The sequence below is a fragment of the Parambassis ranga genome, chromosome 17, assembly GCF_900634625.1.
Source record: "Parambassis ranga chromosome 17, fParRan2.1, whole genome shotgun sequence".
NCBI lineage: Eukaryota > Metazoa > Chordata > Actinopteri > Ambassidae > Parambassis > Parambassis ranga.
In genome coordinates, this window is record NC_041037.1 from 18,076,391 (window position 1) to 18,089,639 (window position 13,249).

Sequence of the window (13,249 nt, forward strand, 5' to 3'; positions counted from 1 at the left end):
TAATAGAGTTAAACCATACAGACATGCAGGACAGCATGGTTTAAGAAAATGGATGGTCCTGGTTATGTGTGTGCTTTGGATATACCCCCACACAGCAAGGCACCATGCTGATAAGTAGAGAAGCAAGTGTAGATGGTGGCTAGCTCATCAAACAGAGAGTATCAAACCTTACATATGAAATGAAACACCTCATACACACTTTCAAGCATGACGGTGGAGGGATGATGGTTTGGGCTTGTTTTGCAGACACAGGACCTGGACACCTTGCAGTCATTGAGTGGACAATTAACTCTTAACTTCTGTATACCAGTGTTCTAGAGACAAATGTGAGGACATCTGTCTGACAGTTAAAGCTTGGTGTAAAGTGGGTAATACAACAGAACAATGATCCAAAGCACAGCAGCTAATCTACATCAGAATGACTGAAAAATCAAACAAACAAGGTTCTGGATTGGTCTAGTCAAAGTCCAGACCTTAACACACTGGTTGGGACCTTAAGACCCCGTTCACACTGGGGAAATCAATCCGGCTAGAGCAAGATTCGAGCCGTATCTGGATATATCTGGATTGATTTCAATCCACCTCTCAGAGGCGGATCAAGTCGGATTGGCTTACATCTGGCTCAGGTCAGAACGCAAATACGGCTAGTGAATCCCACTAGCTCTGTGATACTTCCAGGTTCACAGGGACAGTGTCCGGGTCGCATACAAAAGCCACATGTAAACAACCGTCGAACTACGACAGCTTTGCCCCGAGTTTATTTTCGACGGGGCTACAAAGGAATAAACTGCTTTTTGAACCGAAAAAAACCCCAAAAGAACAAGAGACACAGGACAAAAAAACAGCACGACGCATGCACGCACGTGGTCCTGTTGTGGCCTGAACAGACTCTGTATATTACGAGGTGCCACCTAGAGGTTTGGAGGACAACAATCAAGCCGGATTAAGCTGGATTGAGCGCGGACACATGTGTTTTAGCCAGGTTTGAAAATAGGTCTGAACGTATCCAGCTTAAAGGCTATCCAGTATCAATCCTACACTAGCTGGATTGACTTTCTTCAATGTGAACCTTAGTGGGCTGTACACAGGGGCGGAGTGGGACAACTTTTCAGCTCGGGAGTTTAATGGCTAAGACTGGCCCATTATTCACCACATGAAAAATTAGCACGTATTTTTACCACAAAATATATGTTTTATTACAGTATGGAAAATATTAATAAATAACAAATAAATCCTGGCCTGCTTCTTCTTGTTCCTGTGCCTGTTTTTGCTTTACCCTGGACTACTGCAGACTCACTGGGCACTGTCATTCTTTCCCTTCTCTCAGCATCTGCCTCACCTATGAAATAATATATAAATGGAAATGCTAATGCCAGGACACAAACAGCATCTTTGTTATGTTAATGTATCAACACAATGAACAGTCCTGAAAAACAACTTTTGTTACATCTTTTTTACTTACCAGCACTCCATTCAGATGTGCCTGGGCCCTCCCTAATTTCGGTTTCATCAATATTGTCTGCCTGGCTTTGCTCCTCAGATGCTACAAAAAGCAAGCCATAAGGGAATTCTTTTACAGCACACTTACTGAACATTAAATTATTTAATTATTATTCTTCTTATTATTATTTATTAAATTATTTAGATAAGGCTACACTATTTAAATATATTATATATTAGGCCTATGTAAATTCATTTTAATAGCCATTGCCTATGTAGCCTATACAATGCATGAATATTTATTTTTTAAATGTTAGTCTATTGTTTAGTTTAGTTAGTTACTAATTGTGGTAACGTGTGTAGCTGAATGTATTTATGCTAGTTTTAGTTAAATTATCAATTAGGCCTAACGATATATGTCCCTTATCATTTGCCTCTTCTGTCTTCTTGAGAATATGTCAGTGAGCTTTGCACATTTGGCAGCATCCTCAATCAATGCAAGAACTTTAACCTGGCTTTTTCAGCCCACCTGGTCTCTTCCTATCCGTTTTTACCCGCTTCTCAGCCTCCTGGCCTGCTTCGCTTCTCTGTCGTCTCGACTTTTGGTAACAGTGAGCTATGCAAAGGGGTGTTTGTGTGAAATGGTAGCTCCCAAACTCCCCTCTGTCATAAGAGACAGGTCGATTCAGCGCGAACAGCGCTGCAAAGAATCGTTTATATTCTACCATGATTACTACTATTCCTCGTCGCCGACCGGCCCACCGGGAATCCTCCCGACTCTTCCGATTACCCACATTACACCTTACATAAGTGATGCCAAAAACTGAATTTTTTTGTTGTTGTTGTTGTTTTTGTAGAGTACAAACCCTACACACAAATGAAAAGAAGCAGATGTCACTTAAAAAGAATGTCAACCCTACAACCTGCGTCTATTACTGTGTGATGACTGACAGATGTGACGGCTAGCTGTGAATTATCCTAACACAGGTTTGAAGCTGCAGCCAGCACTTCATTAGTCACTCCCAATGGCATAAATATGAACATCCTGTGGGGTACAACTAATTAGCTCACGTTGCTCCAGCTCTTTTTTTTTAGCATTACAAGGCTGTCAGTATGAGGCAGGTTGGCGAACAAAAATGTCACTGGTTCTAATTCCCAGTCCAGCTGGGAGATCTTGGCAGAAAAAAACAAAATGACAAAAATCAGTGCTGTCCCTCAGCATGACATTTAACCCCCACCTAGAGTGTTTTTATTTAAAAAGAAGGGCAATGGCTTTTATTAAGGACACTGAGATCATGTTCTCTGTATTTTTGCAGCCTTGGAGGAGATTACGGAACACGTTATTTTTTTTAAGCAGGCATTTGATTTATGCCAGCATGTAAGGACATATTTAATATATGGGATACCACAGTGGAGCTTGCTGGCAGTTATATCCTAATTGCTTATATACATTACAGTCCATGTTTATACTTGTTTAATAGCTGGGCAAAGAACAGCCTGGGGGCAGAATCAGTGCACCCCGTGGACTGCTTTAACTCCCTGTTACACTTTCGGGTCTGCCATTCACAAATTTGGTTGTTTGTCATAAACATTATTACTTTAATTTGCATGTCCATACTGAGCTGTGGGAGACCCTGACACACAGTGTGCACCCACAGTGAACCCAGAGTGCAGGAAGAGGAGTAGATTCTCACATTGATGAGAATGTAACAACAGAATAAAACGTCTAAAGGTTAATGAGTTCAACTGCGAAGGCAAAAACATCAAACTCACAAAATGGGAGCAGGTACGAGACATAGACCAACTGACAAAGACAAAAGAGGGCACAGGACTGTGAGCCCCCGTTACACATACACAGGTATCTGTAAAAAGACTTTTCCCTTCATTTGTGCCTTTCATTTACACATAAACTAACTAACTATTCTAAAAACTCTGGCAAAAGTGGAGAAAAACAGTTTGCGTCAGTCTGCGTGTCAGTTTGTGTGACCTTCTTTTGTGTAGTACGGCTCCTAGAGCAGCTGTTGTCTAGTAATGTAAGCCTTCCGGGTAGCATTTGCATTTCTGTTGGTGTGAGCGCTTTTGTACATGTTTGCATACAGCTCCTCTTACTGTGTAGAGGAGCAGAGACATATTAGGTCTCCAGGTTCAGCAATTTTGGAACAACTTCTGACACAAAGGCTTCTGATTGGCTTGCACGGCTTTCTCCTTCTTCCTACACTGCCATCCACAGGCCTGGCGTAGTCATGACAGCTCTTGGGAGTGTATTTACGCGTGTTAATGTAAACGGAAACTTTTTTGAAAATGATGATGTATGGAAAATAGAGGAAAGGAAATATTTGCTTTTCAAAATACCTGGCTATGTGTAAATGGGGTGTAATACACAAGGCGGTAACAAGACACAGGTGAGAACAATCAGGGCAGGGCAGGTAATCAACACACATACACAAAGGGAAAACCAGACTTTCAAAATAAAACAGGTGCTGTGCTTTACAAATTAATCATAAAGGAAGCAGACAGTGTGTGTAAAACCAACTAAAAGGGGGATCATGACACAGTATCCAATTAACTATATTATTTATTTAAAAAAAGCCCTTTGCTTTCTTTATGGAGGTTGAAGTGACCCTAGTCAATATTTCAGTTGTGTTCACTATCGTGTTTCTCCTTGTGTTTTAAGGTGATCTTTACCTAACCCCACACTTTTATGCCTAACCTTAACTGGGAGTTATTTTATGGCAAATCCAGCCTCAAACCTCAGACTTCTGAGTGAAAGTCCACCATGTTGCTTGTACCTCGAACATCCCTAACTCTGCCTCTTAGGCTATGTTCAGACTGCAGGTCTTGATGCTCAATTCGGATTTTTTGGTGTAATCCGTTTTTTGTTTATTTGAAGAGGATACGATGTCTCACAATGTGTGCTTGTGTGGCTTTGTTTATGTGAATGTCCAATCGTAGCCAACATAATTACAACCAAATAATATTAAAAAGAACGCTGAGAAGGAAGAGAGCAGTAGCTGCAGCGTCTGCAGAGATGTGTGTGGGTGTGGAGTGGTGGGATAGTGACGTGACTGCTTTTAGAGACACTGACTTCATTCATAACATTCATAATTTTAGAATGACGAGAACCTTTGAATACGTCTGCGAGCGCCTTTCTGTATCACTTTCATGGCAAGACAGTCGACATCTTCCTCTTCTGTGAGCAAGCTGTTGGAGTGTGGCTCTACTTCCAGGCAAAAGGCAATTGATGCTGAGAATACCTGGTTTCTGCCCGCTCCTGTGTCGCAGAATTGTGACGTCAGTCTTTCACTGATGCAAAAGTCGGATATATGCCGCATAGCCGTTCAGACTGAGGTCGCATTGCAAAAAATGGGATACATATCTGATTTAGGACCACATATGAAAGTGGCCTGGGTCGGATATAAAAAATCGGAATTGAGCTGTTCAGACATGACAATATCAGATACAGGTCAAATTTGTGCAAAAAAAAAAAATCAGATTTGGGTTACTTTGCAGTTACCTGCAGTCTGAACATAGCTATGTCCTTATTTGGATTTTGTTTGGCTGGTTTGGTCCCATGTTTTAATGACATTGGTCAATAATTTGTTTATTTTTTGTGATGACATGAAAAAAATAATTTCTCACTGTAGCTTTAGTGAGTGGAACTCCAATCAGCAGGCAGTGAGTCCAACCTAACTCCCAGGTTATCAATTATAGGCAGTGTGAGCTGCGATCTTAATTATGCAAAAATGTAAGTTTTTAATATAATTAAAACTAGCAAGTCATACAAAAGTTAATACCCCATATCACTCAGTGTCAGCATCTCTACAGCTTGATGAAGAGAAGACAACTGTCATTAAAACAGCCATTTTTGAGAGCCAGAGGCATACAAACTAATACTTACATACTCACATCTGAGCAAATCTCCAAGGTGGTCCCTTAATTATGACACCAAAAGTATTCAAATACACCTTGTGGTTGCTGAGATATACTCAATTCATTTTGGGCATAGCTGATGCCTTAAAAAATAGGCTTGGGGTAGATAGGGTTAAGTGCTTCTTGAAGAGTGTTGTGTGTGTAAATATTTTATAAAAAATAACAGATTTTTCTTACCTTCAAAAGCAAGACGGATGATGTGTGACATGCTGGGAGGTCATTTTGTTTTATTTTACCTTTAAAAATCATTTAAATGAGCATATTGTTATCAGCATGTTAATGGTGAGAAAAATGAAAAGAAGAAACCATCTAAGTGTGAATCTTAATTTGAGTAATGGCTTGTTAAATCTCATGTTCAGCATCACTTCATATATTAATTGAGGCCAAACCTGTGACTCAGGTGTTAATTATCACCTGTTTCATGTCATACCACATAAAATGTAAAGCTATATGAGGGAGACAAAATTAAAAGCTGATTGTTTCTCTCTCTCTCTCTTGTATCTTGGATCTGAGGTACCTGATATACACATACTTTAAAGGTGTTTTTTTAATAGGGGAGACACATAAACATAAATCAGATGTTGTCACACATTGCACTGAACACTAAATAACAATTTCAATGTTTGCCTGAGTTTGGACGAAGTAATTAACCTGCATTGTGTCTGTTTGGGTTGTGTTTGTGAGAATTAAAGAAAGAAATGTGGGCTAAAGAAAGACAGCAAGAACAAAGACATCTGTTATAGCATAACAAAGTATACATAGTGTAAAATGTATAGTATAGTATAGTATAGTATAGTATAGTATAGTATAGTATAGTATAGTATAGTATAGTATAGTATAGTATAGGCTTCATGTAAGGAGTAGCTCGTCACCTCGTTTAGAACGCACATATGTGCTATAAAAGTATACATAAAAACTACTTAATACTTAATATTAATATTTATTCAGGCAGCCATGTGTGCATTTGTAAAACTATTTTCCTGACATAACTCTTTCAGCAAGAAAGCTTACAGTCACTTGAACCATGGTCCTCCCCCACTGACCTGCTGGCCCCCAGCCTTCATGCTCAGCAAGGTGGATTAATAAAATGTGAGCAGCTACAAGCTGTTGGACGTGTGCATGACAACAACAAGGTGTCGACTGAAATGAACTCTGTAGTGCTGTATTATTCTGCAGCTCTTACATCTGTGCTTGGACACCCAGGACATGCTGACATTTACTATCATAACAGCAAACAGAGGCGTGTCAGCAGAGATGCTGGTGCTGAAGTGCTTTGGTGCCATCTAGTGGTCACAGTAAGAATGTACAATTCTAAAAAACTTCACAGCCAAAACAACATGTGTCCACTTTTGGATTCATTTTGGTCTGTGGTGCGGAATTCCAGAGACAACAATGACCCTGACAGAAAACTTGCAGCTGCAGTTGCAATCTACTGAATTACAATCAATCTTTAGCTCACTCTAAGCTGTTTTTAGTAGCAACAATCTCAGAAATGAACAAGCACGGGGCATTCTGGGTGATTTGTCTCTTGTTTTTTTCTCTTGTCTTGTCACTCAATTTCAAAGCAGGATGAACAGTGTAGTGAAGAGCAGACTGAACCAGGACACACCATAATGTACAGTTTACACCATTACCTAACAACAATGAGGTGGTTAAACACTGTATTGATGACTGGTCGATTAAATATTTATCATCTATATTTTTATGAGCATTTGTATTTTGTTAAATTCACTTTTTAATTAATATTTGTTTACCATATTATAAAATAGGCTCATTTCATATAGTATCTCTCATGTGTTAATTTCATACGGAGCACCTTGAAGGCCGCTGCCTGACAGCCTGAGAGCAGGGCCTGATTGTCCCGTGTTCCTTAGCAACGGTTGCTAACAACACTTCAGACAGCTGCCGCTGCGGTGTACTGGTGTCCTGCAAAGCTTCGGTGGGTTCCCAAGCGTACAGCTGGTCAGATAAACTTTTATTTATTCTTACACAGCACAACACACACATTTCACACACCTGATATAGTTTAGCTAAGTACGAGCAAGCTAAATATTTGATGTCTTCTGTAACACCGTTAGCATTTTGGTTATTTTGATGACCTGTGTATTTAAAATTAGATTTCAATATCTTAAATAGACTAAATAGGAATCGTGACAGAGGACAATGATATTTCCATTAAGACATTCGTTCATGTTTTCTTGTTTAAAGATTTGGCTGCATTTGGTGTAAACATGTCTCGAAGAAGGTCGTCCTCGAGCACAGGTGGCACAGGTGATGTGTGTTTTTTTGTTTTTAAATCTTGTAATTATTATCAGTTGTATTGTTGTTTGGTTGAAATATCTGTAATGTTAAATAACGTTTTTAAACAGAGTTAGAGAAAGCCAAACTTGAGGACCTGCAGAGACGAGTGAGGACCATGGAGAGAGAGAATGAGGCCTACAACCGCAAGACCCAGAGACAAATCTACAAACAAGAGTGAGCGCACTTACCATACTGTAACTCACACACTGTATTTGTGTGTGTGTGTCTGTTGTATATCTGATCACATGTTGACTTGGATGAAGGCAGGAGATTGAGAATCTGCTGAAGGAGCAGGAGGAGCTCCGTGAAAAGCTCAGCGCGTGTAAGAGGCGCAAAGAGATGAAGACTGAGGACATCCAGCGTCTTCAGAAGCTGCTCCAGCATAACCATGCTTTGGATGAAGAGCTAGAGAGAGAGAGGCAAAAACAAAAGGACTTGCAGAGAAAGGTCTGACTGTATATCGTGTATGTATTTCATCATTTCATGTTGATTCATATTTTTTACTTTTGACTTTAATGCGGGCAGATTTCAAACCTGGAGTCCGAGATGATGGAAGCGAGAAGAGGAGCTGTCAGTCTCTGTGTTAGGTCAGAGGTACAGAGCACTCAGAAATCTGTGGAAGGAGAGCTGCACAGAGTGAGTCATCAAACTCATTGCTACAGCATAAACAAACAAAACAAAGCCATTCTGTTGTTTACTTTATGTTCATCTCTGTCCAGGCCACCACTAAACTCAATGAGCAGTTAGCAAAAAACAGCCATCTGAAGGAGAAGCTGCAGAGTCTTCTTAATGAGCGTCACCATTTCCAGCAGCAACACAACAAGCTGAACAAGGTTACAACTCTTATCATATCATCACCATGGGCACATTGTTGATTTCTCCTTCAACACTTTATTAGCAGATATATTTGTATCGCAGGAACTGCAGGAACTCCACAAGAAGAACGCAGAAGTTACCAACCAGATCAGCGCTGCTAACGAAGAAAGGTGAGCTCCTGAGACAGCCAGTTGTGTTAAATGGAAGGAAACCTCTGAGATGTTGCAGCTCATATCTGGAACTGGTATACATAAGGGTGGAGGCTCAGTCCAAGCTGACCGTGCTGAGGGAGACAGCGGAGAAGGAACACGCTCACTTTAACGCTGAGATGAAGGAACTGGAGCGGGTTATTGCACAGCAGAGCAGCCTGAAGAACTTCATGAGCGTCAAGGGCAGCGAGAGGAGCGACCACAAAATGGGAACCAGGCAATGTAAGAGGCAGGCGGCCCGCATGATGTTGTAGCTAATGTGTCTAAAGTTTTAGCAGTGCTAACAGTTCCAATAATTGTATCATTCATTTTTCATCAATGCAAAAAGCCACAGCGGAAAAGGACAAAAGTACAAACAACATGTGTTTCTCAGTAGAATTCATGTAGCAGGCAATAATGTTGCACATACAATACAGTTACACATTTGTGTGTCCTTGTGTCATTGTGAATACAGGCACTAAGACTAAAGAGAATAATGAATGATAAACATAACATTGTGATGCTAATGCTAACCCTGCTGATGAAGATGAGACTGGCGCCTCACTGATGTGAATCTGATGTGTTTTGTGTTTCTCAGTGTCAGAGCTGAAGGAGCAGAGGAGGGGGGACTCACAGGACGTGTCTCTGGACGTTCTGGAGGACATGTTTAGGAAACTTCAGACTGTGACAGGAGAGGACAACCTGGACCTGCTGGTGACCAGGTTCATCCAGGGTGAGTCTCATATTCTGTCAGGATTATAATCCTCTTGCATTTGTACATGAGTACATTCAGACCCCGTTCAGTCTTGTGTAATCAATCAGAACAGCACAAAAATCCAGTTAAAGCTGGATTAGATAGATCCACCTCACAGAGGTGGATTGAGCTGGGTTTGCTAAAATCTGGCTAAGGTCTGAACACGAATGTGGCTAGCGACATCATACTTCTGGGTTCATGGGGACAGTATCTGGGTCACGCCATGTGTAAAACATCCACTGAACTACCAAAGATTGAACTACCAGATTTGATTCCGCTCTAGCTAGACCAACTTTCTCCAGTCAGAAGGGGGTCTCATTAAATGGAAACACACTGTATCTCCCTGCTGTATTATGTATTGTATTGTTTCCCCCTGTAGGTGAGGAGGAGAACTTTGCTCTCTTCAATTTGGTGAACGAGCAAAACAAAGAGATTGATGTATTAAAGAATGAAATTAGCCAGGTGAGTTTGATTTGAAGGTCTCACACATTACAATGAACCTGTTGATGAAGATTCTCAGTCATCCGGGTCATTTTTATTCAGTTGGTTAAAGCAAAGCTACTGGACCTGTAGAAATTCTACAAGTCCAGTTGCCTTGCTGCAACCTTCTGAATTACATTGAAGACAGTGGTTTGCTGGGTCATTTATTTATGTATTTGTGCTGTGAATGAGTTTAGATCCAAACAAACATGGAGCAGGCTGAAGCCAAAGGTCGGCAGCAGGAGCAGGATTATGACTCTCGGCTAAGAGACGTCCAGGAGAGATTAAAGGAGGCCGAGTCTCAGGCAGAGGATTATGAAGACCAAGCCACCATCATCAGCAAAGTCCTGGAACAGATTAAAACAGGTTTTTTTCACAACCTTGTGACTTCCAGCTGTTAAATCGAGTCATCAGTTAGAACATTGATACTCGAATACTTGATATTCCTCCCTCTCACAGGAGTAAACAGCACCTTCTCCAGCCTAGAGTGTGACCGCTCACTGATTGACGACATGGTGGGCTCCTCCACAAGCGTCACCGACAACAACATCATGTCCTACCTGGGTTTAGTGGAACAGAAGACAGATGAGCTGCTCACCATCCAAGCGTTCCTCAGATCTAAAGTCTGCTACCGCTGCTTGTGTTTTCTCACTAATATTTGTACATGTTTTCATTTCTGAACCTGAAATACAGTTTGTTTCTATAATATTTATCATTCTTACAGGATGCAGAAAAGGACTCTGATCCAGACGAATTCACTTTGGTTCAAGATCCAGAAGGTGCTGCTGTCAACAGGTCAGACTTTAGATCACTTCATTCTGACAGCTTCATGTTTGTCAGTAAATGATGTAAAAGTTGATGGCTGTGTCTGTGTTGACTCATCAGTGAGTGTGATGCAGAGGAGTCTTCCGATGAGGAATATTGAAGGGGGTGAGTTCAAACAAAGTTCCTCTCCGAAGTTAGTGTGAGATCATGTTCATCATTTGTTTGTGTTTATCTGGAAGTAATTTGTATGTTTTTTTGGTTCCTCCCAACAGACAGCAACAAAAGCCAGTCTGCAGAACAAGGGAAGTCAGAGGACACGTCCACCTGAGGAAGGCCTGGATGGATGTTTCTTATCCATGTCAACATAAGTTTGAGTTCAAATAAACAAAGTAGCCTATGCATGTAACAGAGTTCGAGTATTAAGTACATTAGATCCCAAAAATCTGAGGTGCACTCTAAACTACACTCTAAAATTCCGATGTATCAGAAACTCACTTACATAGAAGGATCTGAAAAGTTTTGAATGCTTTGATTTTGTCACATTTCTTTAATTGTTCTCATGCTGCTCACAAGCCACCAGTACATCCGTGGAACCTCTGGAAACCTCTGGTGACGAGCCATCGAACTCCTGGATAGGAAGACACAGCAGTTCCACCACTGTCAAATACTTGCTAAACATAAGATCCTAATTGAAAACATGATTACAGTGGTATGCAAAAGTTTGGGCACCCCTATCATTTCATGATAATTTGCTCTACCTTCCTAAGAGAAGATCACAGCGACGAGGTTTGTTTCCTCCAGAGATGCAGACATCTGAGTGTTTTCCAGATTGACATCCTTAGAGTAGAGATTTATTATAATAAAATTTAATGTAAAAAATGTAATGTGCAAAAGTGTTGGCACCCTTTTTATCACATTCATTTCAAGACCTGTAGGGGTTTATAAAGCAGGTTGAAGCACAAAACTGCTTTGATTAGCTTGTTAGATCTTCAGTTACAAAGACAGCTGGAATCAATCATGAAAAAGCTGTTTAACATAGGTAACTGCTGCTGTACTTGTCCTAGGTTCTTTCTTAGAGAGTAGACACATGGGGGCCTCTAAACAGCTCTCCGCTGACCTAAAACAAAGATAATTCATTATCATGAATTAGGAGAAGGGTACCAGAAATGATGTGAAAGGTCTGGACTGTCTGTCTCCACTCCCAGAAATGTAGTGCAGGAATGGAAGAGCACAGGAGTAGCCACTGTAAAGGATAATATGTGGTAGGCACAAATAAAGATAAGACTGAACTCCATGAGAAGAACTTATTGCCTACATTTTGGTGGAGCCTGAACCCCCTTAAGAGCAACAGAGGCAAGAAAAATTCCCTTTTAACAGGAAGAAACCTTGAACAGGACCCGGCTCATAAGGAAGAACCTTCCTGCTGACAGTCGGCCGGGTGGAGGAGAAGAAGAGGGAGACAGGACAGAGAGGATGAAGGAGAGAGAGAGAGAGAGAGAGGAGCAAACATGCACAGACATCATACATTACCCAGATAGCAAACCTTTTGGCTGTGGCTTGTGTGGAAATATATGGTCAAACTTGGTCAAAATATATGTTTGTCTGCATATATGGTAAAAGTGTATGGTTGTGCATAGATCCAGACCTCTGACTGAGGCCATAAAGCATTCTGATGTTTAATGGTTAGTTTAGAAATTCGAACTGCAAACCCCTTAGTTGACCCAGAGATGTAAACACAAGCTTGCCAGAAAGACAAGATATACTCAAGGCCGTAACAGGAGGATCTGTGAAATACACACACACCCTCACATCAGAGATGTGAGTGGGAGAACTTCAATGTCTTTTAGTTTCGTATACGCCTTCCACCTTGTGATTATTGAATATGCATGTTTCACTGAAAAACATTACCTTTTATGCCTTTCTATGTAAATGTAACCACACCTTGTTGTGAGATTAATAAAACGAGCCTAATGCATGGGACCGACAGAATGCAAATGGTCAGCTGCAGGAGCAGATCGAGGGGTCTGTATTGAGCTGTGCATTCTCCCTTTATAAAGGCGAAACTGAAACTGATCAGTACTGGTTTTCATTCAATGTTCTGTGCTTCGGGGACGGAGTCTGGGAATCCGGGGTGACCAGATTAGGTCACAACAATTGGGGGCTCGTCCAGGGGATCAAAGGGCAAAAAATCATCCTCAGATCCGTCAATTGAACACAAGGGCCGATTACGAACAGACAGAGGACACGTGCCGGCAACAATAAGGTAAGCAGACCTTTTATATCTGCATTGACTACTCTAAAATGTAACATGTCCCGAGTCTTAGTAGTAATCTGTCTGTAAAAGCAAAAAGAACATTGACTGAATGAATTTAACTGTATGTGAATGAATATGACTACAGTGAAATAACCGTATGTGAATGTATATGACTACGGTAAATGAGTAATGACTACAGCTGTTTAAGAGATAAGTAAATGATGCCTGCAGAGGAATAATGCCTGCAGAGGAATGATGCCTGCAGAGGAATAATGCCTGCAGAGGAATGATGCCTGCAGAGGAATATGCCTGCAGAGGAAT

At 41.0% G+C, this 13,249-nt stretch overlaps 1 long non-coding RNA gene across 1 annotated transcript; it reads left to right on the top strand.

Moving 5' to 3' along the window:
• The first annotated feature begins 8,594 nt into the window (after positions 1–8,594).
• LOC114449235 (uncharacterized) lies at positions 8,595–9,323 on the top strand. The gene is made up of 3 exons (XR_003671965.1): positions 8,595–8,657; positions 8,743–8,918; positions 9,274–9,323. It is a non-coding gene; the product is annotated as an uncharacterized LOC114449235 (long non-coding RNA).
• The last annotated feature ends 3,926 nt before the right edge of the window (positions 9,324–13,249 follow it).